The 26,330-nt window shown below is 43.8% G+C and overlaps 1 protein-coding gene across 9 annotated transcripts in view; it reads left to right on the top strand.

Annotated features, from left to right (window-relative positions):
* The window catches only part of Foxp1 (forkhead box P1), a 587,261-nt gene that overhangs the window by 255,789 nt on the left and 305,142 nt on the right, over positions 1-26,330 (top strand). For 8 of the 9 annotated variants that reach the window (XM_060383854.1, XM_060383852.1, XM_060383853.1 and 5 more), the window contains one exon: positions 1,944-2,034. The exons of the other annotated variant lie outside the window; for it this stretch is intronic. The gene's annotated coding sequence lies outside the window, so the exon portion shown is untranslated. The remainder of the gene's footprint in view (positions 1-1,943; positions 2,035-26,330) is intronic. 9 annotated transcript variants of the gene reach the window in all.

Genomic DNA, 26,330 nt, shown 5'->3' with positions numbered 1-26,330 from the left:
ATTTACTTACAAACTAGGCTTTTTTAGGCCACTGAGTGGACAAACAGACCCCACACTTACCTGAAATTGTTCTGTGGGTTCAGATACAAAACTAGAGGTAGATAACTTTATTCAAAGGAGGCCTTTCAGCAGTTTTCTTTGGAAATTAAATTTTAATGAGGTCCAGTTGTTTGCCAGGCCTATATGATAGCAAATCTCATCTGCATTGCAAAGTCTAATACTATGGGCCCTTCTGCCAAACATGCAAAAATAGACCCAGCTCCATAGATAAACATATAAAGTAGTTTAAAACACATGCATCGAAGATAGACCCCAGGAAAAAGGAGAGAGAAAGGGACCTTCTTGCTCTGAATTGATCAGGGTCTGCCAAAGTCCACTTGCTTTATGTTTAAGATTTGATAAAGGCTGGACATGTAGCTGAGTGGTTAAAGAATTGCCTAGCATATGGCAGACCCTGAGCTCTGTCCCTAGGAATGCAGATAATAGCATAATTTTAAAAGTTTTGATTTTTTTTTGGGGGGGGGAGTAACCTTTCTCCAGTAGGAGCTGCTGCATGCCCTGAGTGGAATGGGAGTACCTCAGTCCTCTTTAGTCGGCCTTGAACACTTGATGGCCATTGCCCTCTCTTAACTCTTAACGCTATGAGACAAGAAGGCAATCCTGAGGACACACATCAGCAGGAAAGCACAGTTTTCATTTTCAGTCTGAATTGTTTTGTGTGAAAACAACAACAAAGAAGTTCGGGGGCAGGTTACAGGGCAGTCATTTTAGACTCCCGTGCTAGGGTTTTCCCCCACCCAAAAGGTAAAGATTTAAGGTGAAAACCTCCAATTTCCTCTTCCAGCAAACACGAGAGTTCTGATTTCACTCAGAGCCTGCATCTTTTTTTCCAGTCGGCATGGCAAGAATCTGCATACCCCTTGATTGTGAGCACGTCAGAGGTTGGCATGAAAGTGCCGTTTCCCAGCCCTAGCGAAGGAGGAAGACTTTGCCTTTCCCGTCCAGGGCTGACAGAGCAGAGGGTGAACAGGGATCTGTTGTGTTCTGCTTTGTTCTGGGCAGGAAGCAAAAGGCTATCAGCAGGTTAGGAAAAGGGCAGGACTTCAGCATCTCCTGGTTTAGCATTTGGTCAGTGGAGGTGGGGTGGACCTCACAACCTCTCACTACTAACATGATCTCGGTTAAAAAAGAAAAACTAATGTTTGCCGTTTCACTTGGGCCATCAGCAGACTCCAGTTCACACGGACAGGAAGAGGCAGCGTCTAACATTTCTTAAAGGCACACATGAGCTCTGCTCAAGGGACTGTGCAGATGCGAAGATGTGGGTTGAAATGTGTCCCTGGCTTCCTTTGTGTTTTAGGAAGCTTGATTTCACTTGTTTATTTCATGTGACACGAACCGTTTTTATCTAATGTAGTGGATCTGGTAGAGGAAGATGCTAAGCGCGGAATATCCTGTGAACAGCTTTCATCAGCAATTAACCCCTTGTCCCTCCCCAAACGGAAAATGGTGCCTTGAAAAAAAAATTATTTTGAAAGGGTCAGAATGACAGAAAGCATCATGTGTGCCTTTCAAAGGGGAAAAAATAAGGCCCATGCTTTAATGAAATTAGAAATGTTGCGGGTATGAAGAAAACATACACGTTCAAGGAGCAGTCCGGTTTCCAAAAACAGAGGCCCGTGAGTCATGTGTTATTCCACTCGAAAATGAATTAATAGATGGCGAGACAAGAGGACTTTCACAGGAGAGGTCGGAAGTGTTTCTTCTTGGCTTTCCTGGTCCCTGTTGTAGAGCTCCTGGCCTTCTTCTGTGAACTGAAAAAATTTGATCCAGGATGTCCAGCTATACTCCTTGCTGGTTTGCTTGCGTGGATGCTGGACGTTTATTGCCAGACTTCCCTTGTCATTCAGATTGTGATGTGTTGCCCTTTGTTTTGCTTCCAGGGTGAGAAGTGACCTTTTGAGGTGACTATAACTGAAGAGTGAATTACAGAAGCCCCCCCAAAAAAAACAAAAACAAAAAAACAAAAAAAAGGTAAAATCATACATAAATGCTAGACTTGCATATAAAACTATTTCAACCTTTGGGGTGTGGGATTTAGTTTGTGTGTCGTATGCATGTTGACGCAAACATCTCTTATGGAATAGCCTATCAATGTACTTCATTCCCCCCAAATAATATACTTTCTCCGGTTTGTTGAGGCTGAATATTAATGCTACTCGAAAATGAATTGATAGATGGTGAGACAAGAGGGAGTTGACATGAGAAGTCAGAAGTATTTCTTCTTGACTTTCCTGGTTCCTGTTGTGTTTATGGTCTTGAAGATAGTGGAGACCCTGGCCTTGCTTACGTGGAGTGAAAAATTCTGCCTGGTGTTTAAAGCGAGAAAGGAGTATTCACGTCCTCAAAGCAGTGATCCACAGAAGTAACTTGCCTCAGCCATGAGGAACACGTGTCAGTGCTCTGTGCCAAAATTGGTGGCGTCCTGCTGATGCTCACCTGCCACCGCCTCATCACCTTCGTCCAGGAATTAACAGTCAGGCACCATAGCAACAGGCCACACTGATGTCACCCCTTAGCAGTACGGGGCACAGCCCTGAATGTCAGTGCTGTGCTGTCCTGTTTTCTTGACCTTGCCTGGGGATCAAATGAGTACTTGATTTTAAAATTAGAAGTTTTCGGAGAGCCTAATGTGGCTTGATGAACGAAGGCCAAATTTCACTTTCTGAAATTTATGCTTTGGAAAGGCAGATGAAATATTCCCATTAAGTGGCCATAGATGCCTGGTGTTTGCCTGGATTCGGGAGCATCCCAGAGAGAAAGCCCATGACCTTCTGGTTGCAGAGAATTTGCAGGCCCTCTCGGTGCATGAAATTTAAAAGTTTTATTTTTTATGCTTACGGTGTTCATTTATTATTTAAGTTTTGACACAAGTGTATGTTGCAATTGTAATGCAGCCCTTCCTTGACCCTTTACATTCCTTTTTAGCGTGAGTTGGTGTCTTTCTATCTCATGTTTTAGTTTAGGCCTTCAGTTCCATTTGATTTGATAGTAATTTGCTCTTTGGCGTTATTGAATCCTCTCTTTGCTCAGCTTTGCTATCGTGTTTAATGTGTTTGTAAGACACAGATTTTCTTCTTTAGAACCTTGATAATATGAAGGTTATTTGGTCAGTTTTGTCTTTAATCTCATGTCGGGGGGTTGGATCCAGAGTGCATCACAGAGGGATGTTTTGGAGTCGTTCCTGGTGTATCTGACTCGGCCCCAAAGTTCAGACTTGCCTTGTTTCTGTACCTGTGTTCTTTTGGGAAACACCGGATGAACGCCCCAGAGTTGTCTCCTGTCTCCTCAGATGTTCCAGCAAGGAGGAAGTGATGCTGACCAGCATGTGCAGTTGTCAGCCATAGCAGGGTAGGCTAAGGAAGGCTTTCCTTGCCTGAGACTAGACTTGGGGCTTTGCATACTTTCTGTCAGGGGCTGTCTGGTAAATGCTTCCTGCTTGGGGTCACCCAGACCTCTGTCTCAGCCACTCCTTGTTCTCAGAATACTGTCTCTGGTCTCTCCACCTCTAGAATAGCCCTCATCCAGGAAGCTCCTCAGCTGTTTAGCTCGTCTCATACAGTTAGAAACACATGAAAAGCTGAAAATTGAGATTCAACAAAGCTAACAGGGAGTTCAAAAGAAAACTTGTCAGTGGGGCATGGTGGCACACTCCTTTAATGCCAGCATGCTAGGTGCAGAGGCAGACGCATTTCTGTGAGTTCAAGGCCAGCCAGGGCAAGCCTATCTCTTAGAGGCTTCTTCCAATCCAGGTGAAGACCATAGTCTGTCGTATCATCCGCCATCCTGTAAATAATCTTCTAGAGCCTAAAAATATTTTGGTTTTGTGACTTCTCCTTGTATTAAATGAAGAAAAGAAATTAGATAAATGGTTGACATATTCATATAATTTCTCTCATTGAATAGATTCTTGGGACTCGGTGTAGGAAGTTTTGCTTTATCTGTGTTGTTTTTTTTTTTTTTTCAATTTCTGCTTATATGTAACCTTCTATTTAATAAACACTTTGTTATTTGACATTATTTGGTCTTATTGTATCCTCCCCATTGTTCCTTTGACCCCAGGTTTACTTTAGACAATAAAAGATCTTTCAAAGACAAATTTATATGTGTCTGTGCGTGCACACACGCATGCATGCACATGTGACTCTTGGCGCGTGTGACTCCTGCGCAGCAGGAGAAAGAAGCTCAGTGAGTAACTTGCAGCAAAGGCATGGGATGAGTACGGTGACTGCCATTTCTCCCTGAGTGCTAAGCTTTGATGGGAAGGGGTTGCTGTTTTGTGCCTGTCATTCTTACTACAAAGAAGGGTGTGGGTTTCTGATCTTTGGGACTTGTTGTGAATATGAAGCCTCGGGTTTGAATCCAAGAATCACTAGCAGTATTGTTGGTCAGTGTGCTCCCTGGCCAGCACTGGCACAACTGACTGTGTGCACACTGAGGTTGTCAGGCTAAATGCAAGACAGGCAGATGAAGCCATTTTTTTTTTTCAGATTTAAATTCAAAGGTTTTGGAGAGCTATAAATAACCATCATCATATTTCCCAGTGTATAATAGCTGCTTTTAGGCAGATCTGAATGCCTGTTTTATCAAATGGGTCTAGGGGGCTAGAGAGAGCCTCAGAGGTCAAGAATACTGGTTGATCTTTAGTGGATCTGGGTTTGATTCCCAGTACCCACATGGCAGCTTACAGCCACCTGTAACCCCAGTCCCAGGCTACCAGATACCATCTTCCAGCCTCTGTGAGCACCAGGCACACAGGTGGTATACAGAAACACATACAGGCAAAACGTCCACACCTATAAAAAATGATAAAAACTTAAAACCGTTAATAAAATAAAATGGATCTGGTTGCTGGATTTGCTGTGATGCCATTAGCCTTTATTTTAATCCCTGCCTTACAGCAGTGAAGTGATTGCATAGATGCCGAGGATCTTATTCAGGAGCATGGAGAATATCACCAAGATGGATACAAGTGAGAACATGGCTCTGGCCACAGTAATCCATGTCATTCTGCTGTGGCACCTGAGGCCTGGTAGCCTCATGCAGGTTCATGTGGGGTTCTCTCCCATTTCTCTGCATCAGTGACAGTTACCCAGAAGCTTTTAGTATAAGGCTCAACCCAGTTTTTAAAATTTATCATTTTGGTACTTAGTTCTGAATGGATGTGAATTGGAAAATACACACACACACACACACACACACACACACACACACACAGAGATGTGTGCATTTAATGTATTCGTGTATGTTCATATACTTCTGAGTGTTGCTTGCAGGTCAGACATCAAAATGGGTTACTTTCCTCAGACACTCTCCGCCTTATTTTCTAAAATGGCTTCTCTCATTGAACCTGGAGCTTACCTATTGGTCTGGATCGTCTGGGGCATGAGCCTCTGGGCTCCTCCCCTGAGTGCCAGTGTGCTGGGATTACAGGCACATGCCACCATGCCCAGATTATTGTGTCCAAACGTTAAACATCCCAGGCTTCACGACTTACATGGTGGTTCAGCTTCTTTTTAAATGAACAACTTAACTTGTGAGAAAGTTAATTTTTTTTTGAAGAAAATACAATTAGAGTAATTTTTTTCTTCCTCCCCAGTTTGAGCTTTTTTTTTCCCCCCTTAATGTTAATTGAAGGTGCTACAGTGCAAATTCACAGTTTGCGTTCATTGTGTCTTGTATAGTATGGATGATTTCTTAGTTAAAGATTTAAAATGCTTTTTGAGCTAATTGAAATGTATTCGTTTCTGTAAAAGTATGTATTTGTGTGAATTGAGCATTTCCTTAGCCGCAGAGCACTTCTGAGGTGCTCCATTCAAACGATCTTTGGGGTTATTTTTGTTTCAATTGTCACTTTATTGCAAGATAGCATAATTCATTACAGACTTAAACTGTAAGTTGGTAATTTTATTTGGGCAGTAGGTTGCTGCAAATTGCTGTTACAAATACTGAACAACTCCAGAGACAGATTAAGCATCAGAGTTATCTGGCTGGGCAGCCTAGGATGGCTAGGCATGGTGGTTCAGGCCAGTCATGCTAGCACTAGGGCGGTAGAGATGGGGAAAGGTCAGCAGCAGTTCAGGGCCAACTTTGTCTACATAACAAGTTTGTCTACATAACAGCCTGGGCTGCACAAGAACTTGATTTAAAGGGGGGGCGGCGTTCAGCAATTTAAACTGTGTTCCCAGTAAGTGATGAGCACTCTGTAAAGACAGTGTAACAGCCTTCACTGCATAGTCAGATAACCACGCCCAAACTGGTGAACCAGCCACCTGAGCTAGCCACTGGACTGCTCTTTGTCTGGATATAGCACATCCCCAGGTCTGGGTTATAGTGATGGGCTGCAGTCCGTGTTGCTGTGGTCGGTGTGACATCTGTCGTGTCACAATCCAGCTAGTTTAGTTTGGCTAGGCAGGACCTTTGTGTCCCCTCTCTCTCTCCCTGTGGCCTCTCTCCTTATCTGTGTGGATGAAGCTAAGTTGTTGCCACAACATGGAAAAGTCAAGACTACTCCATTTTCTTTTTTTTAAAGCAAAAGTTTGAAGACTGCTCTCATGACCTCTTGACATGTAACTGCTGGGATTAGGGGTAGGTTCCATGAAGTTGCAAGGGCTTCTGGAAAATGCTTTTGAGTAAAGAGAGGACTAGAAAGAAATGGGCAGCAAATATAAGAGGTCAGACCATCCATAACTTCTTTATGTAGTGAATCACTCCAATCCAACCCATCCTTCCTTCCCTCCTTCCTTCTTTCCCTCCCTCCTTCCTTCCTTCCCTCCCTCCCTCCCTCCCTCCCTCCCTCCCTCCCTCCCTCCCTCCCTCCCCCTTCCTTCCTTCCTCTCATTCATTTATTCAAGCACACATTATTAATCTTTAGCACAGGTCTCTATTGATGGTTCTTTGCTGAACAGTCTCTGTTCACGTAGGGTTTGTGTTCTGAGAGAAGACAGACTCAAATGCTAATAATGATGGTTAGAAAGGTTGACTATGGATGCTGTCTGAAAGTGACCCAGAGCAAGGAGCAGAAGGTATCCACTGAGTTCTTTCAGCCCTATGTAGAAGCAGTGCGAGGCTGACTTCCCTGTATCTTCCACAACAATACTTTTATTGTTTAACACAATTATCAGGCAGCTTAGAAGTTTCATCTTCAGAATTCTTGAATTTATAAGTAACCCATAGTTCAGGTCACTCATTTAAAGTACATTTACTGTACATGTGCTTTGGGCGGTCAGACGATTTGCTAACTACCACCTTACATCATTCGTCATTCCATCAACCAAGAAGGAAGTGTTTGGATCAAGTCGCAGCCATTCAGCACTTTGCCCTCTCTTCATCCTGCTGACAGCAATTGCTCTACCTCCTGCCCCGTAGCTTTGCTTGCCTTGGGTATGAATGGAATCATATAGTCTATGCTGTTTAGAGACTAATGTCTTCATGCTAGTATAATCCCTTTAAGGAGTCTTTTAAACTGCTTTAAAAAGCCTTTTGAGTTCTCACCTCTAAGTCCAATAGAGTGTCGGCCTGGAATGTTCATAGCATGGATAGACTGATGGAAAACCTAGGTTTTGCACTGTGGATATGTTTATATATTTGTGGAATACATAGGGTCTCTCAGTGGCTGGAACTTCTAAAATTTATTGTTGGTCTTCAAACTTAGCTGTTCTTCCCCGCCCCCCTTTCGGGCGTCCTGGAACTCACTGTGTAGCCCAGGATAGCCTCTAGCTCATGATCCTCCTGCTTCTGCCTCCTTCCACAAATCCTACTGGCATTGTGGTGTGGGCCACCAAACCGGCTCCACTGCTCTTCAGCTCTGTTGCCGTGATCCTAAACTAACATCCTGTGTAAACAAGAGCTGCCTCTTCTTTTGTCAAGGAAACGTATTTGAAATATTTTCAGAGAAATGTGCCTAGTAGAATGTAGAGATCATTTGTTCAAGTGTATTTAGAAGCATATTTCATAGTAAAGATAGTATTTGTAGAGATATTCAAGTGGCTATATTTTAAACAGTGGGTAATAAAAAAACAGAAGGAAGGCATGGCTGGAGGGATGACTCAGAGATTAAGAGCACTTGCTGTGCTTCTAGAGTACCAGGGTTCAATTTCCAGCACCCACCTGGCAGCTCACAACTGTCTGTAACTCCAGTTCCAGGGGATCCAACATTGTCTTCTGGCCTCTTTTGGCATTTGGTACACGAACACACGTGCAGCAAGGCAACCATACGCATAGAACAAAAACACGAAAGGAATATACAAATATTGTTTTTCTCCTTTGTGGTATTGGAGACTGAACCCTGACCTCGCAAGTGTTGGGCAAGAGCTCTCCTTCTGAGCCCCAGCCACGCCTTCACGATGGTGTTTTTGGTTGTCCCATCTGCCGACGGCTCTCATTTAACTGTTCACTTTGAACATCAAGGAAGAAATCCTCACGGGAGGCCACAGCTGGTCAGCTTGATGACAGCGTAGTAAATCTCACTGTTCTTGGGTGCTTCAGAACCTTTAGGAAGAATTACAACCTGCGGTTGGGTAGACCCACAGCAGAGGAGCGAGTTACATTGGTAATGTGCTCGGGCACCTGAGTTGGATCCCGAGAAATCACATGAAAAAGTGAAGAACTGTAAACCATGGGGGGGGGTGGTACGAGCCTGGACTCCAGAGCTGAGGATTAGACACAGATTCCCTGGGCACTGGCCCTCTGACCGGTCATACTCAGCAAGCACTGGCCAAGGGAACACGCTGTCTCAAGAGGAATGACCTCCAGGCAGCCACACGTGTACACCCAGACAGGAATATTCACCCAAATGTACATGAATGTGCACACATGAAAACAAAAAGGAAGAGTGCTTCCAGAGAACCTTGTTCCTATTCTCCCTAGGTTCTCAGTCGTGCCGTGACCTCAGCAGCTTACTTGGAAGCTCAGATAGAATCTTCCCTCACACGTTAGTACTTGTCCGGATGACTTCTGCCCAGGGCTGGCTTTGGATCTGATATTTGTGGTATCTTTTTAAAAGACTTCTGATGATTGAGACTTTATAAAGCCAGAGTGAAGTTTAATCATTTGCTTGTTCTCTGCCCCTGATATGAACTATTACACTTCTGGGGCCTTTGCATGAAGGGTGATATAGGTAAGAATTAAATGAAAACAACCCCTCAGTTTTTTTTCTAGTCTGCTCAAACCCAGTCTGTTTGAAGTGTGGAAATCCTGCAGCTTCCCCCTTGAATTTTGTGTATTAGTCCATGTGCAGCATATAATTAAAGGTAATTACGTGTTTTGTTAATTACCTGACAGTGTGATAAGTTACATAAAATTACTCTTAATTAAAAAAGCAAACTGCCATCACCAGGGTGGACAGATTATTTCTGTCCATTGGTTCATATGGTGCTTGGAATAGCCCTCCTCACCTGCTAGTCCTGTGTTCACTGAGAGAGCCAGGCAGCCCTGGAGGTCAGAGGAAGTGTCCTGAGATCCATTCATCACAAATGGTGCAACAGGGAAGTTTAGATCCGTGATTTTTCTGAGTAGGAGTTGGGGCCGATTTGTGAATTAGGCAATCAATTTAGTGGGCTGTACCAATACAGCTGTGGTGAGGTGTGGTGGGGTGGTGGTTGTGTTGAGTGTGTGTGTCTGTGCCTGTGTTGGTGTGCACGTCCATGTGCGTATGCATGTATATGTGTGTCTGTGTGCACATACATATGTACTGGATATCTGTGTATGTTCATGCGTGTGAGTGCAGGTGCTGGCCCTTGCCTTCCACCTTGTTTTAAACATGTTTCCAGGTGTTCTCTTGTGTCTGCCTCCCATCTGACCACAGAGTGCTGGGATTACAGGTGTGTGCATCTGGCTTTATATGTATTCTAGGGATCTGAACTCAGAGCCTCACGCTTGCCTGGGAATCAGTCACCTTACCCACTGAGCCCTCTCTCCAGCCCTCAAGTCCGTTTTTAAATGAACGTGCATACAATAACGCCATTTTATAAAGGATTCCTCGCGTTAAGAATGCACGCTATGAGGCTTTTTAAGCTCAGACTCTGTAACCCAACCTGTAAGTTACATTCAGTCATTTGTCTAGTGTCTAGTCACCACATCTTTATTAAATGTCTGCTGTGTGCCAGGCATCGTGCTGGGACCTCCCCAGTCCAGTATGAAAGCCACTGTTCCACTTTGCGGTCGTTGAACACTTGTCTATGGTTAAGCAGAGCTTATATGTGGTATGGCTAAAGGTCCATGAAGTATTTCAAAACTTTCATTTGAAAAGGTATGAAAAAAAAAATTGCATGGTTTTCATTATTGATTGTGTATTGAAATAGCCAGTTTGTATGCCCTGGCCTCAATAAAATGGTTAAATTTTGCTTCAGCTGTGTTTTCACTTAAAGTAAGTACCATTAATTCAGTTTCTTCCATGGCAATCCTGCTGTTTCATTGGACAGCAGTGAGCAGCAGCTACCAAGCCCTCTGCCCATTGCCCTAGGGAGTGTAGATAGACAGGCAGACCTCAAGAGACCGTGCTGATGAAAGTAGAGCATGAGGAGAGAGGTCAGATGCCAGAGGGGAAGGGTCCGGCTGAATATAGATAGTCCATGGAAGCCTCACTGTGGAGCAGACACATTTGAGCATGCCTGAGAGAGGTGACATGCTGGTTACAGCTAACAAGGGTGGTGGGACAGAAGGAAAAACCATGGGTTATTGTATTTTCAGAAAACTGGGATCCTGGGAAGGGCATGCTTTAAGTGTATCAGTAATAAACCTTGTTGAGAATAGCCTGTGGGTTGGGGAGGCCACTTAAGAAGGTGTCTGTGGGGGCTGGAGAGGCGGCTCAGAGGCTAAGAGCACTGGCTGTTCTTCCTAGAGGTCCTGAGTTCAATTCCCAGCACCCACATGGTGGCTCACAACCATCTATAGTGAGATCTGGTCCCTCTTCTGGTGCACAGGCAGAACACTATAAATAATAAATAAATAAATCTTAAAAAAAAATGTTTAAAAAAAAAAAAAAGAAGGTGTCTGTGAATCCCACAGAAACGCATTAGAGACTAGGTGATTTAGACTGCTTGTGGAGTCTGGTGAGACCCCTTTGCTATTGGAGTTTGTTTAAGGTGAACTGAAGACTTTTCCAGTAGAGAGATGGTATTTTGTCAGAGGTGACTCAGAGGCTTGCTTCCTGTGTGATGGCGTATTACTAAGAGAATTCACTGATGGGATGCTCTGTAGAAAGACAGAGAAGGGAACCAGGTTGAAGGGTAGAGTATTTACTCCAGGCTATTTCTAGAGGGACGGGGAGTGCCATTGGTTCGAGTAGGGAGGCCAGTGAGGGGGCACAGAGTGGGTGGGGAAGAGAGGGACAAAGAGTGCAGTGGTGAACCTTGGGGTTTGCAGCTGCTCATTCTCAGCTGAGATCCTCATGAGCCTGTGGGTATGTAGTTCCAAAAATATTCTAGCTAGTGGCTGTCAGTGCAGGATTGACAAGTATATAAGACATGAAACATCATGTATTCAGTAAGGGAGTGCTGCTTAGACACAGACAAGGCAGGCTCAGAGTCTGTGTTTGAAGGCTACCATTGTTGAAAAGTTTAGCAAGGACACTGAGGAATTAAGGTCAAGCATGGCAGGAGGGCTAGATGAATAGCTCCTTCAGGAGAGCACTTGTCATATAAGCCTGAGGACCTAAGGTTGATCCTCAGACCCATGGAGAAAGCCAGGCACAGTGACATGTGTTTGAATTCCAGCACTGGCGACAGGGGAGACACAGACACATGGATCTCTGGGGTTTGCTAGCCAGCCACCGTAGCCCACTCAGCCAGTTCCAAGCCAATAAGAGACTGACTTAGGGAACACAATGGGCAGTACCTTAGGAACAACAGCTGAGCGTGCACACACACATAGGTCTGCACACACGAACACACACAGACAAAGAAAGGTTGAGATTGTAGTTCATGAGAACGTCATTGAGGTGTTTGGAAGGTTGTCAGCCATATCACACAGTGTTAAGGGAACAAAGAGATGGTAACCAAGACCTGACCATTCTCTTGCTATATGGAGTTAATTATTTCCTTAATGATAGTAAAACACCTTTGAGTTTTAATTCCACGATTTGTTCCGTCTTTACCTGAGGACTAGTTACATGGGCTCATGATATAGGTATCAAATGTCTACAAGGCCTCACGGGCTAAGTGTTTTGACTTCCAGCTAGTTCTGCTGAGGAATGATTGAACCTGATTGTCTTTTTTTTTTTTAAGGTGGAGTCTGAATGGAGGGAAAAGGACACTCCTGTGTACTTCTTGTTTCTTTTACTCTTTGCTTCCTGGTCACCATCATGTGAAGAACTTCCTCAATTCTATGCTTTCGTCACCATACTATTCTGCCTTGTATCAGGCCAGAAATAACAGAACCAGCTGACCATGGGCTAAACCCTCTGAGACAGTGAGCCCAGACACCTTTTTCCTCCTTTCAACTCTTGCCCTCAGGCATTCGTGTCACAGCAAGGAAAAACTGACTCCGATGGTTATGATATTTTTCCTTAATATCTTTCCACTCATCCCTTTGTTAAACTCATATCTTTGTCCCCAACTCTTGCAGCCTCACTTCTGTGATGTCTGTGTCATAGCCAGTGGTGAGAGGAGAACAACAAAATCCTACATTTTCTACCCCTTTCCAAACACCCTTTAATCCAGTGGTGTGGAGATCCGGGCTACCCTTGGTTCTCTGTTTAGAGTGAACTGTTTTTAATACTCTAATCTGCAGTGTAGCTTGGTGTGGTTAACATACTCTTTAGATTAGTAAGGACCTAGTTTGAACCTGAGCCACAAGTCAGACTGTCACCCTTACCTTCTACTAATATGGGTAGTCTTTGATGGGGTCACCTGCCTTTCAAGTCCGCAAAGGTCTCTCTTACTCAGAGATCATGACACACAGTTGATCATGTTCCTGATCCTGAGCTAGCCTCTCATCCTTAAGCATGTAGGGGATGGGTGACAAAGAGGAAAAAATGATGTGCATTAAGTGTGATGGAGGACTGAGTACCATCAAAGGGATATTAGATAAAGGAGGAACAATCCATCTTTGTGGGCGATTCCGAATAATAGGCTTATTTTCTTGATTATATTATAACATTATTAAGATAATTATAAAAGCAAAAAAATATGGGATGAAAATATCACTGGCAACTTCACCTAAGCAGTTTGTCACTGATGTGTGTCTCATCATTGTTTTTTGGTTTTTTTGTTTTTTTTTTTTTTTTTGCTGTGGAGATTTGTTCACATGCATTTGTGCTCTGTACTCTGTTTCCCAGCCCTCACCTGTAACTACCTGTCAGGAGTACCCCAGCCCCTATACCTCTAACTGATGTATTTAAAGTTGTCGTGATGAGTATCATTGCTAAGTATTTTCCTCATGCTATCCTGGGCCTTCAGTTACATCCCTTCCAGTTCGTTGTGAGCATAGCTTTCTCTGTGTGGGATGTTGTGAGCTTTGAACCAAGTTTTCAAAGGTTGTGGAAGGTCATCGAGATAGCTCGGGGAGTGATGACGAGTGCTGCCAAGCTTGAGGACTTGAGCCGAGTCCTGAGAAACTATGTCGTGGAAGGATAGTGCTGGTTCCATTAAGGTCTCCTTAGACCTCTAGACTCATGCTGTGTCATGCAGTTTCCTCGTCCCCCAGTAAATAACTGCAAAACAAAAAACTAAATATAATTGACATTTTACATTTCCCACTAGTTTCTCTTCTTTGAAGGGAAATTAATTTGATGAAAATCACACCATTCCATGGAACTGATAGCATGTGTTTTGCATATAGTGTTGTTGGCATTTAGAATTTGGGGCAGGAAGTTTCTAAACATTACGTCATGAGGCACATTTCTTCTCATGTCTGAAGTCACCCTTCCGGCTTGATTTGCGGCCTACAGGGTGGGAACTTTGGGTCCTTTCGTGGACCAGATGTTTAACCTCATCTCCTTTTATGCTCCTAAATGTAAGTCACCCCCATACCCCAATCCCACCTCTGCCACCCCGACAAGTGATTCATTTAATCTGTTTATGGTTACACCTCCAAATGTCTCTGTGGTTGAGCTTCATCAAGGCTACTCCGGAAAATTCACAAGTACTTACAGCCCGCAGAATATAGGCATTGAGCAGAATATAGGCATTGAATGTCTCTTGTGTCCTGCTCATCAGTGGCACAGTCATTATTAAATTCAGTAAGGGGCGCTTAGTACCTCCGAGGCTCACTGTATTTGAAGCTGGGTCACATCCTGGAGGGAAATACCTCTTCCTCCAAGTCGGTCACATCTGTCTGTCACCCCTTCAAATGGCCACTAAGTGAAATGTTGTTAGAACTGTAGACTCAAGAGAGGATCAGGGAACATCACACTTCTCCAGTCTGCTGCTGCTTAGCATTTAGTGGTTGATGAAAGTGAGATGATGAAAAGGAAACCACACCCCCAGGTCCCTGTACCGGCAGCCTTCATGCTGGGGGTGCCCTCTGACTCCACCTTTTCCTATCATGCAGGGATGCCAAAATACATGGAAATATTATTAATTTTGTCTATCAAGTAATGAACTGGGCACCTAAGCATCTTTTCTATCCTTTCCTTGAATCAGTTCCCAGTGTTCTCTTTTTCTTCAAGGTAAGTCAAGGGAATTTACAACCATTAAAAAAAAAAACAAAAAAACACTAATATGCAAAAACAGCTGAAACTGTTTATTTCAGAAAATGTCCAATTTTATTTTTAACCTCACATCCTTTTTTGATACTAACGCCCCCCCTGCCACCCCTTTCTTCTCCATCTCTATCCCTCTCATTCCTCTAGAGCCTGGTTTGTGGATTGCACATATTGGATAGAGGTATGAATGAAGTTAGAATCTCCCTGCTTGCTGACAACTACTGTGTTTTGTTTTGTTTGAGGAGTTGATTTTCATGCAGCAGGAGATTTCGATGGCCACCCTGCCCTGCCTGTTGGCACATAGCTAGGTACCTCCTGTGTGAGCTGCATTTGCAAGGGTTGGAATTGTGAAGGCAGGAGGATGAGTGATACGGGTTGTAGGGCAAATACAGAGTAGTTCACTTGTGTGTGCTCTCAAGTCTTTCGGTGGTTCTGTAATGGGGCTGGCAGTCCCTGTTATTCTTTATTTTATTTTATTTTTATTTTATCTTTTATCCCCCCAGTAAAATGCTTAGTCATGTAGAACTGTGACCTGAAGAGCCATAGTTCATTATGTTGGTTCCATTACTTCATTGTATTATCTGCATATTGTATACACAAACCAGGGTATTCTTAGGAACCTGGCATGTGTTCATATAACCATGATAACAAATGTTTAAAAGTTTATCTCATTTTTAATCGTGTGTGTGCACATACACATGCACACATATGGACGCAGGTGACCAAGGTGGCCTGAAGAGATCAGGGCATCCCAGAAGCTGTAGTTTCAGGCCTGTAAAGCCATCTGATACAAGTGCTAGGAGCAGAACTCAGGTCCTCTGGAAGGGCGACTTCCAGTCTTAATGGCTGAGCCATCTCTCCATCTCTGAGAATTCTTTTTAATATTCTCACTTATATGTGTACATACACACATATATACATATATGTGTTTGCCTGTCTCTCTGTACAGCTATCTCCAGAGGCCAGAAAAAGGTTTTGGATCCTCTGGAGCTAGAGTAGCAAAGGGTTGTGAGTTTTTCAGCATTAGTTCTGGAACCAAACTCTGGGCCTCAGAAAGAACAACAGCAAGTAATCTTAATTGTTGAGCCTCCACGGTAGGAATTTTAAATGGTAGAAAAATAGACCAAATTAAAAAAAAAAATCTAGAATCTTGACATGAGAATAACACACACACACATACTGTGCACATATTTAACAAAAGTACTGCATATATAATTTTACATGCTTGTTAAAAATGTTATCACATAGGTAGTATCTTCCTTTATTATAGAGTTTAATGACTTCTTGTGTGTGCTTTTATTTGATAGTTTAGGGATCCAACGGAAGGACTCACATGCTAGACAAGAGCGTTTCTGCATCCTGAAGTATTTTTTAAGGCCTTTGGCTTGAGTCATACCACATTCCCCTTTTGGATATACCAACAGGAAACCCTTTCTTACTGTTACATCTTTTGAGGATGTATCTATGTTGTGTACTATTGCCATAGATCCATCAAACACAGATGCTGCTCAAGCTCTTTTCTATGGTAGGGATCACTTCAAGAAAGGTTATAGAATTTCTGACCTCTCCTCGCCTCTCACCATCTTGCTTTTCCAAGTGTACTGGTTTGCATGTGCTTCCAACCCTGTTTCCAAAGTTCATTTCCCTGTACCTTTGCCAATAGTAGGTCAACATTTTTTTTTTTTAAATTTAAGATGTAAAACAGTGTATTTTGTTTTTCTTTACTTGTTGGAGGTCAGCATTGACAAATCAAGCCCGGAAGCTTGACCGGTTTCTTTAAGCTGTTGTGTTTTTTGAGTTGTCTACAGTGTTTGGGACGGCCAGGGTTGGGAAGGGGTAGACAGGTGGAGGGAGCCAGGATGCTGAAATAACAAAGGGATACCACAGTGGGTGATTGCTGTGTCAGCAGTCTCTAGCAGAGGGTTCATTTTTAAACCTTGAGATCCCTTGTTCTGCATTGCACTGTAATCACCAGCAGAATGCCAGTGACTCAAATAAATAAATAACATTTATGAGTTAAACGCACCACAACTCTTGGGAAAATGTGGAGGACCAGCTGACCAGTCTCCAGGAAGCTCCTAGAAAGATAGCAAACCCTCACTAATTCTGCTCTTGCTGGTTTATCATAACTCAGCAACTGACATTAAGGTGCTGTCCCTCTAGAACCCTTCAGTGGCATCCTTATCACCCACTGATAACTGCTTTCCTTGGCTTTGAACTCTCTCTTGGAGACTCGTCTGAAAGTTTCTCCTTCAGTCCTTTCCCCACTGAGCTAGCTTCCTCCTGCTCTGTTGCCCCAGAGGCGTGAATGAAGCTTGACCTGGTACACTAAAGCCATCACACTCTGAGGAGAGACCTGAGGGCTTCAGGGAATATCTTCATTCACAAGCATTGAGTGGGGTGCTGGTCAAGGTTGAGTTAGAGAGAAGTGAATGTGCTCTGCCTTTTCTCTGGTGTTTATTGTGCTAGAGAGCAGATGCCATCAGCTGCCTCTCATCCAGCCCTCGATAGCAGAATTCCAGAGGAAGGAAAATGTGGAAGGTAAGGAAGTATTATCTTCTTTTCTCGGCCCTGTTTAGCTTCCTGTTGGCTTAGCCTTGTTGGAGGCAAGGCTAAGGCTAGCATCCAGGGTGCGGATCACTGGCCCAGTGGCCAGGGTCACTCTGTTTTCACTCTCTGTTTCCACATTGCCAGAAATGCTCTCGAAAGTCATAATTCAGTCTGTGAATTTCTCGGATTCCTTCACAGGTGCTTCAAAACAGGACTGGTTTTTAATGGAAATTAAAACATTTTTAGGTGCCAGCATGGTGGCCAATGGAACTTCTCCTGTTTAGCCTGTGATGTATGTCTTGGCTGGCTTGTGAAATAAGCCCTTGGAGGCCATCTCCTAGGCATGGTTGCAGTGCTAACACAGTCAGTCATTAGTCCCCAGCTGTGAAATGAGATATCCGCCTTATAGGGATACTTTATAGAATCCACAAAGAATCTTGTGTTGTTGCTTAAGAGTTTGGGGTTTAGAGAGTCTTGGCTTGGGGACTCAGGCCTACGCTTTAGCTTTGTTGCCTTCTGGGTTAAAATAAAATAGTCTTTTATCGTGGGCTAAAACAGTTGGGTCTAAACTGACTCTTCTCCTATGGAGAGTTGGCTGAGGTACTGGGATTTGCCACATGCCAAGTTTTTATGATATCCTTCCATGTACAATGAGTGCCTGGAACTGTTGCCCACCCAGATCATAGGTAGGTTATAAAGGAGGTTAATCATTTTTACCATTAAATACAATTTCAGGAGGCTGACTTTTTTTCTTTTTTTTTTTTATGTCATAGCTTATTATAGAAAGACAGATAGAAACAGAGAGGAGACATATCCAGACCTTCTGCTCCCTGCCCCAAATTTGGGGGAAAAGTTAAGATCTTGAGTAGAAATGGAATCTGATTTCCAAAGACTAATATTAAAATTTGAAATCATTCCTTTCTCTTGCTCTCACCTGCCTTCAAGGGGGATGGTGAAGGGCCTCTCCAAAGGACCCAGCTGGCCTGTCTTTATAATTTTGATTTTGAGGATGAAGATCATGCAGTGCCTTGCTACTAGCCCCCTGGAACTCCAGAATTCAGACAGAAAGAGCTGAGCTTGCAAGCTTTCTAGATCCTGAACTTCTGTTTGCAAAGATGCTTTCCAGAACCGTTTGTAAGAATCACTGGCTACAAGTTGATGGTGGGGCCGGTGCATGCTGGTCACATCTGAGTTGAGCATCATGGTGCAGAACAGTAACCCCACTCTATGAAGGCTGAGGCAGAGGGATTAGGAGGTTGAGGTCAATTCCTCCGTGAGTGAGTGAATGTATGTATGTATGTATATATGTATGTATGTAAGAATGAAGGAAGGAATGAAAAATTAAGAAATAAGCTGGCGCACCGAGAGTAACTTGGGTAGAAACACTTTCATCAGATAGTCACTCTGTCCAAATGCAGGTGCTCATTTGTGAGTGTGTGTACAAAAGCCCTGCCTATCTAGGAGACCAGAAGAAAGGCTCTTTGTCACTACTCAGATTTGTTTTGCGGCAGTACGGGATCAGCTTTCTGGACCCACTTGGCAAGAATGGCCTTGACCTTGCCATCAAACAAAGGCATACGTGGTAGCTACCCATTCTCTGAGATTCCCCACAATCCATCACTTTCAGGGAGTGAGCTGGATGCATTCACGAAGCCTCACAGGGCATCGTTTCTCTTTGTCCCTTCTAAGTGCATATACTTTGATTCGTCTTTACTTACATATGATAATTCAAATCATAAAAGCAACAGTGAGAAGAACATGTGTAAGAAAGCAAACACAGCTCTAAGGTCACCCCCAGGGGCTTGGCAGCCATCCTTCCGGGAATCCCTTTCCCTGCACGTTTGCCACAGAGGAGCCCTTAGATGTTGGCGGCTAGTTGAAATGTGCCTAGGCTAAATTCGGAAGTGCCAAATGTGTAACTTCCATAAAGGTTTTTTTTTTTTTTTTAAAGACAAGAGTAAAATATCTGTCAAAATTTTATATTAATAATGTTATCAGTAATATGTTGAGGTGATGTTTTAGAGCCATTGTCTTCAAGAAAATATACTACTAAAATTAATTTCATTTGTTTCTTTTTATTCATTAAATGTATCTTCTGGAACATTTAAAATCACGTTTCCGGTTCACATCGTAGTCACTTACAAATCCACCCAGAGTACGACTCCCAATCGAACACTGCCTTGTTTCTCCTAACGCTGAAGAATTTGGGAATCTGTTGTCGATGCCTTTTCAGTAACGTCGCCAAAGAGCAACATCACTATTACTGCATTGTTTTGTTTTGTTTTAACCAGTCCCGCCCTGTGGAATGTTCAGGGTTGGATAGGATGGAGTTTGTGCAGTGACTTTGCATGCCTGCCTATTTTTTCCCAAAGGAGAGTATCTGAACCTCCCAGAAACGGTGTTGACACTGGCATCTAGGTTACTCCTTATGCAGCTGTCCTGTGATTCGCTGACACAGGAGGATGTTCAGCACATCCCATGACTTCTGCTCACTCCATTCCAGAGAGCCTCCCAACCCTTCACCCAGGCAGGGTAACCAGAAACACCCCTGGACGTTGCCAGTTGTCTGCAACTGAAAGACAGGTTCACCTCAGTTGGAAAGCGTTGACTGACTAAGGGTCCTTTACCAGATTGGGGAAACACTATGTGCAAAACTGTATATTTGAGCCTGGTAAATGGACACTGATTGATGCGATTTTGTGTATATTTCTGAAGTACCTTTATAAGAATATTCTGCCACTCAGCAGACCAAAGCAAGCAGATCTCTACAGATTTGAGGGCAACCCAGAGTGCCTGGTGTTTCTGGCCAGCCAGAGCTGGCCTGTGGCAAGGGGATAAATAGATATTAAAAATTAAAAATAAAAAGTATATATTAGTGAAGTAGTTTCTGTGAGAATAAAAAAAGTTTATATTTCTAGCAAGAGTGACAGTGACTTTCCTTAAATGCTACAAGGGCTCTGAGAAGGAGCGTGGTTGGGGAGTTCATTGTCAAATTACTTCAAAGGGATCTCTTTGCTCAGAGCCCTCTGATGGCTGCATTCCTGAACTCATGGAGGGAGCCTGGGCGTTTTGTCTGGGTACCCAGCTTCCCAGGGAACGTTGCAAAGGGAGAATATCTTTGTGCCACATAAGGCACCTGGGGATTCTGTGCTTATGATGGAGGAGGAAGATGGAAAACCCTGGAAAGGAACCTTTTATTACTTTGCAGTTGATTTAAGACTTGTCTCACAGCAGGTAACAGCAATAGCACTTGATGCCAGGACTGGTAGCACAGGCCTGTAACCCCAGCGACATCTTGCTAGGCTGAGGAACAAAGATCACAGTTCAAGGCCTGCCTGGGATGTAGCAGGAGTCAAGGCCAGCTTGGTCAGCTTAGGGAGACTATCTTTAAAAGTACATATATATATATGTGTGTGCAGGTATGTGGGAGGGGAGAGGGTGTTGAGCTCAGTGTTAGAACACTTGCTTAGTTAGCAGTTACCAACACTGAAAAAAAGAAAAACGTGAATGCTGATACAGGTTCATTATTGACCAATTGACATTTATCAGGTCCTGCTAAATGTTTTCTGTGTAATTTTGTTTTGCTTTGTTTGTTTGTTTGTTTGTTGTCTTCCTCTCCCTGTGGCTGAAAGTCACTGCCTTTCCCTCCAGGAAGGCCACTGATGCTCACACCATAGGCCGGAACTCATCCACAAACCCAGTTCACTGCCATGTGATGTGGCTGGGATGGGAAGTAGGCAGGTCCAGTGACCCTACTACTCATTAATTCGGTCTTTATTCAGGCATTTCAGCTTTCTTTCTTACTGTATTTTCCACGTTCCCTGTAGTGGACCAAAGAATATGTTTCTGGGGCCTCTTGTTGCTGACAGCTGATCGCGATTGACAGTGGCTCATTTAATGATGTCTGCTGGTTCCAGAACCTACAGCCAAGAGCTTGGGGGCCTGAGAAGTTTCCATAGGGAGGTAATCTGGAGAGAAAAGGCAGTGTGGAGGAACTACACAGGACAGACATGTTTTGTGTTGGTACAGGTTGTGTTGTGTTGAACCTAGTACAGGGAATATAGAGGGAACCAGGGGAGTGATGGAAACAGAGCCATAGGTAGAGAAGGTGGGCTGCGTAGACATGGATTTGGGTCTAGGTTTTTCCCCCAGAGTGTGTGAAGGGGTGAATGATAGAATGTATGATGATCATATTTGCATCTTGGGAAGATCACTCTGAAACATTAACTATGCATGGATGGGAAGAGGCTTGGGGACCAACCAGCTGATAACCAGTAGGCAGGCCAGGCATCTGTTCTCACCGTGCAGGTGAGCTTTTCCATCTCTCTTAACTGCTGCTTCCCAAGCTGCCCCGGTGCCATCTCAGAAGCTGGAAGTATCAAGGTCCCACTGTAAGGACCTTCCCTTTGGAGCCCACAGCAAAGGCGACGCCTTCTCCAGGTGAATGCCACTCCATGTGAAGTTGGTTTAGGCTACTCACATGGCTGCATTTGGCTGGCAAAGTAGCTGTGGTGGGGAACAACCAGGAGGGCCCATCTGCATGCATGCACTTGGGGTTCTCCAGTGTGGTGAACTTTAGGTGAAAGAGGAAGTGGCTAATCTTCTTCAGGCTAAGTTAAGATCTGGAAGTGAACCATTTTCTACTGCCTTACATGTTTCAAAACTCATCACATGGACAACTCACAGGCAATAAGAAGTGATACCACTCTCTGTGACAGTACTTGGTAATTGCAAATCTAGGCTGTTACACTCTTGTGTGACAAAAATTTTCCTAGAGAGACAACACACACATCTACTAAAGTACTGATACCACCAAAGTCCAGTTGGGTGAGCCAATGAGTTTTATTGGGGTTACTTACAGGAACAGAGGGGTTACTTTCAGGAGCAGAAATGGCTCAAAGACAGCTGTATCACCAAGACCTACCCCAACATGCGACAGCTCACAGCAGTGCTAACCTAGAGTATATGGCACAGCCTGTAGGCATCTCAACAGGTTGGAGAATGTCCATTCCAGGTGCTTCAGTTGGTCAGCTCTTCTGGTGTCTGCCTGTTTCAGACAGCTGCTCTTGTCTCAGGTCTCTGAGAGTCTTCCGTGAAGCTCAGATTGCCCCCTCTTTTTTTCTCTTGTTTTAAGGTTCATTTATTATTTGACTGCACACCAGAACTCACTAGATTATAAGCCACCGTGTGGTTACTGGGAATTGAACTCAGGACCTTTGGAAGAACAGCGAGTGTTCTTAACCTCTGAGCCATCTCTCCAGCCCAGATTTCTCCCTTGAAAGACTCTCAGATTTTATTTCTTACTTCAGCAGGGAAGGGCCTAGTGAATCTGGTCAGTTTCAGGGACTTCCTGAAGCTATATTGAATTGTTAACCTTCTTTCTTAAGGATTTTCCTGTAGGACGGAATGTTTCAATCTCAGAACAAACTGTTACACAACATATACCTGCTAAGAAAGCATTTTACCATTGAATTATATCCCAAGATGTTAAAAATAAAAGAAAATGATTTTTTTTTTTAGACTAGATCTCTTAAATTCCCCAGGCTGGACTTGAATGTGCTATCTAGCTCAAGAAATACCCAGAATTACACAATAGCTGAGATTGTAGAGCTGTCTACCAGCTGAGACTACCACCTGATAGATAGGTCTATGGAAGATGTTGGTGGAGGCGAGCCCGCCTTGGCTGCTGTGGGCTAGCCTGGTTCAAGTGCTGTGGGAGGCTCCCTCTGAGAGCTTAACAGAGGCCCCGTGCAGGAATGCAGAACTGTATTGGGTATCTTTTGCTACACAGTAAGAACTAAGTGTACTGATTGGATGGCTGAGAAAGGGGGAAGACATGCCGGCCTGTGTGTGTGTGTGTGTGTGTGTGTGTGTGTATTAAAAAGAGAGCCAGGCTTGCAAGGGTTCAAGAAAGGGAATATTCCATACATCAGCACCAGCAAGACACATGCATGGGGAAAGAAAGATGGAAGCCAAGTGCCCAAGGAAGAGATGGAAGGGGCTGGAGCAGGAGACTGCTAGAGAAAACTAAGCAATAGATGACCAGGATGTGGAGTACGTTGTTGCTGATGGAGAGACAAGGAAGGGGAAGCCTTTATGAGATGTTTAGAAGTTAAAATCAGGCAGCAGTTTTAATGGGTTCAGTGGGAGTTTTGATGGAATGGGATCTATGAAGAATGTCACCTAGATTTTGTGGTTTGTTGTAATGCTGGGGAAAACCCAGAACCTCCTCCGTGCAAGCAAATGCTCTATCACTGACCCTAGACTGTCTGCGAATCTAGATGGTGACATCCTTGCCGAGTTAGTAGGCTGTTGGGAAAGCCCCACTGTGGAATAATAAGCTAATGAGATGGCTTAGGCCAGATTTTTCAGTATAGAATGCCATTTTCGTTCATGTGTGTGTGAGTGTGAGTGTGTGTGTAATTATTTATGTATCTGCCTTTTTGACCAGGAAGTCTGGAGTATCTATACTTTTTACAGTAAGAGAGCATTTGTAGATGACCCAGTCATATGTACTCAGAAAGATTTGTTCCTGCCATCCGTTTTGGTATTTCATTCAGAAAACACCATTGCTGGAGTGCGTGGAGAGGAAGTAGCTTAGAAAAGAGAATGTTGGGACGCTAGCAGCAGGACCACTGTTCCTTCATGTGTCTTCAGAAACTGCCTCTGAAAGTAAATGTATGTTTGGTGATATATTGGTCCGGTCTCCCTTTTCATCACTGGCTGCTCCCCCCGGGCTAGTTCTTTGGCATTCTGTCTACCCATCATCTCTACATTAGTTTGGTTTAAGGACAAATGAAAACATCAAAGTTACTATATTATTTACAATTAAAGAATAATAAGATTGAGGAAAAAAAAAAAAACAACAAAAAGCTGGCTGAAAGTGTACCCCGAGGACATGCTGCAAGCAGGAAGGACAGATAGGCAAAATGCAGAAGGCATAAATAAGCAAGAGCCTCCCGGGCTGTCGTGTGGGGTTACTGTACCCTGGGTGACCGTGGTCGCTGGCACCCACACAGAAGCCTAACCTGTACGTTGAGATGCAAGTTCCTGCCATTTTCTGCCGAGTCTGTGAGGTGTAATAGCAGCGGGCAAGGCAAAGGAAGTCTTTTAGAGATGTCTAGGAGTGGGCCAGAGAGGTGGCTCAGCCCCCAAAAGCCCTTTCCATGAAATCCTGGTAGACTGCAGTTCAGTGTTCAGAACTCAGGGGAGAGAATCGGCTCCCCAAAGTTGTCCCCTCCTCTTCACATGTGAATCATGGCACACGTGCCCCACGTAGATCATAGGCACACAGTGGTAATGGTGATGATGATGATCATAACATTAGAAAGCTAGGCATGGTGACACATTCTTTTAATCCCAGCACTCCAGGGGCAGATGCAGACATATCTCTGTGAGTTAGAAGCCAACCAGGACAGCTAGTGCTACATAAAAGACTCCCTGTCTCAAAAAAAAAAAAAAAAAAAAGTAAATAAAAAACAAAACAAAAGAACAAAAAAAAAAGTCTTAGAAATTGAAGGGAGCTGTTTTACGTAGTTGTTGTGTGGATTCTCTAATAGTTGAAATATAGCTGATACTGTGCCTTACTGGGGCTTGTCTTTGGTACCTATCCAAGGCAACTACTTGCTTACTCAGCGTTCAGGTAATGGTGGTAAAATGGAAGCCTGAACATATGTTAGTTGAAGTGGTGAAACGGCATTTCTTTTCAGCGTGCTGTTACCGACTGTTCGCAGACGCAATGGGAACCGGTGGGCTGTTACTGCTAGGATTCAGACCTACCCTTCCGATAAAAGGCCCGTGCACAGGGATATCGTTTGCAACACAGTGTATGTATGACACAGAGAGGTTTCCGAAGTCTGTCAGGAAGCAATCGGTAAATTAAGGTCTTGTTGTGTAGGGGTTAACACTCAGGAACATCATTACAGTAGAAGAGAACATGAACTTACGTATACTGATGTGAAAACATCCTGAGTATATACTATTAAGTGAACAAGTGGATAAAACAGATGTGGGAAAAACATGCCAAATGTACATGATCATATATGCATAGAATATTTTTAAAAGAGACAGGCGAGCTTGGGGAAGAGATCAGTCAGAAGTGCTTGCCATGGAAGCAAGAGGACCTGGAGTTGATGCCCAGTGTATATGTGAAACCACAGGTGTGGTGGCAGTCGCTTGTAATTCCTGCCTGGGAAGAAGCAGGCGAGGGAATCTCTAGGCTTCACTGGCCCCATCCTAAACTTTTACAGCCATGCAAGAGTTCAGTTTCTAGAGCCCACATAAAAATGAGAGGAGAGGATTGATCCACAAAGTGAGGCCTCCTCTCCTTCATCCTCCAACACCCTAATAATAAAATAAGCAAAACCAAACAACTCAAGGTGGCTAGCTGCTCAGTCATCTCAACCTTTACACACTCACACGTGCGCAGGAACACACAGCACCATATCTATATCCACATATCTATATCCACAGGCGCGTGCACACCCACGCACACATACACAATGGAAATGAGTAGCAGTAGTCATTTGGGGCTGGAAAATTGGTGTGTGTCCTGTGTAGGAGTCATTCTTCCTATTTGCCCCATTGTGCTGTTAGCTTGAATGCGGGAGTGTGATCTCATTTAAGAAGAGTTTCAAGGTATCTAAGAACAAACTGTTTATACCCAAAAGGGCAGCATTCGCTGCTGAAATTGATCAGATACTGGTTTTGATGATGTCTCTTTTAAATTCTTGCTTTTAGTAAAAGCGAAAATGAGATAAGATTGCTGATTGATTTCAGAACCCACCGATAAGAAACAGCCCATTCAGCGCGGATCTCCTCCTCGTGACTCCCAACTGCACGGCTTCCCTCCTGTAATGCTAATTTCTTTCATGACCTCCGTCAGTGTATCGTGAAGATTTTATACATGGATGTCCTGTAAGACTCAGCTCATGCTGGCTTCAGCAAAAAGAAACTCTCTGATGATTTAACAAATAGTCTAGCGTTGGTCTGGCTCCACTGAGCCTAAGTCTTTATTGTTCTCTTCTGTCTTCTGGGACAACTCAGTTTTGACGAGACTCTCTCCATGCTGGTGAGG

This window comes from Meriones unguiculatus, chromosome 5, assembly GCF_030254825.1.
Source record: "Meriones unguiculatus strain TT.TT164.6M chromosome 5, Bangor_MerUng_6.1, whole genome shotgun sequence".
Lineage (NCBI taxonomy): Eukaryota > Metazoa > Chordata > Mammalia > Rodentia > Muridae > Meriones > Meriones unguiculatus.
This window is presented reverse-complemented; position numbering and strand designations above follow the sequence as displayed.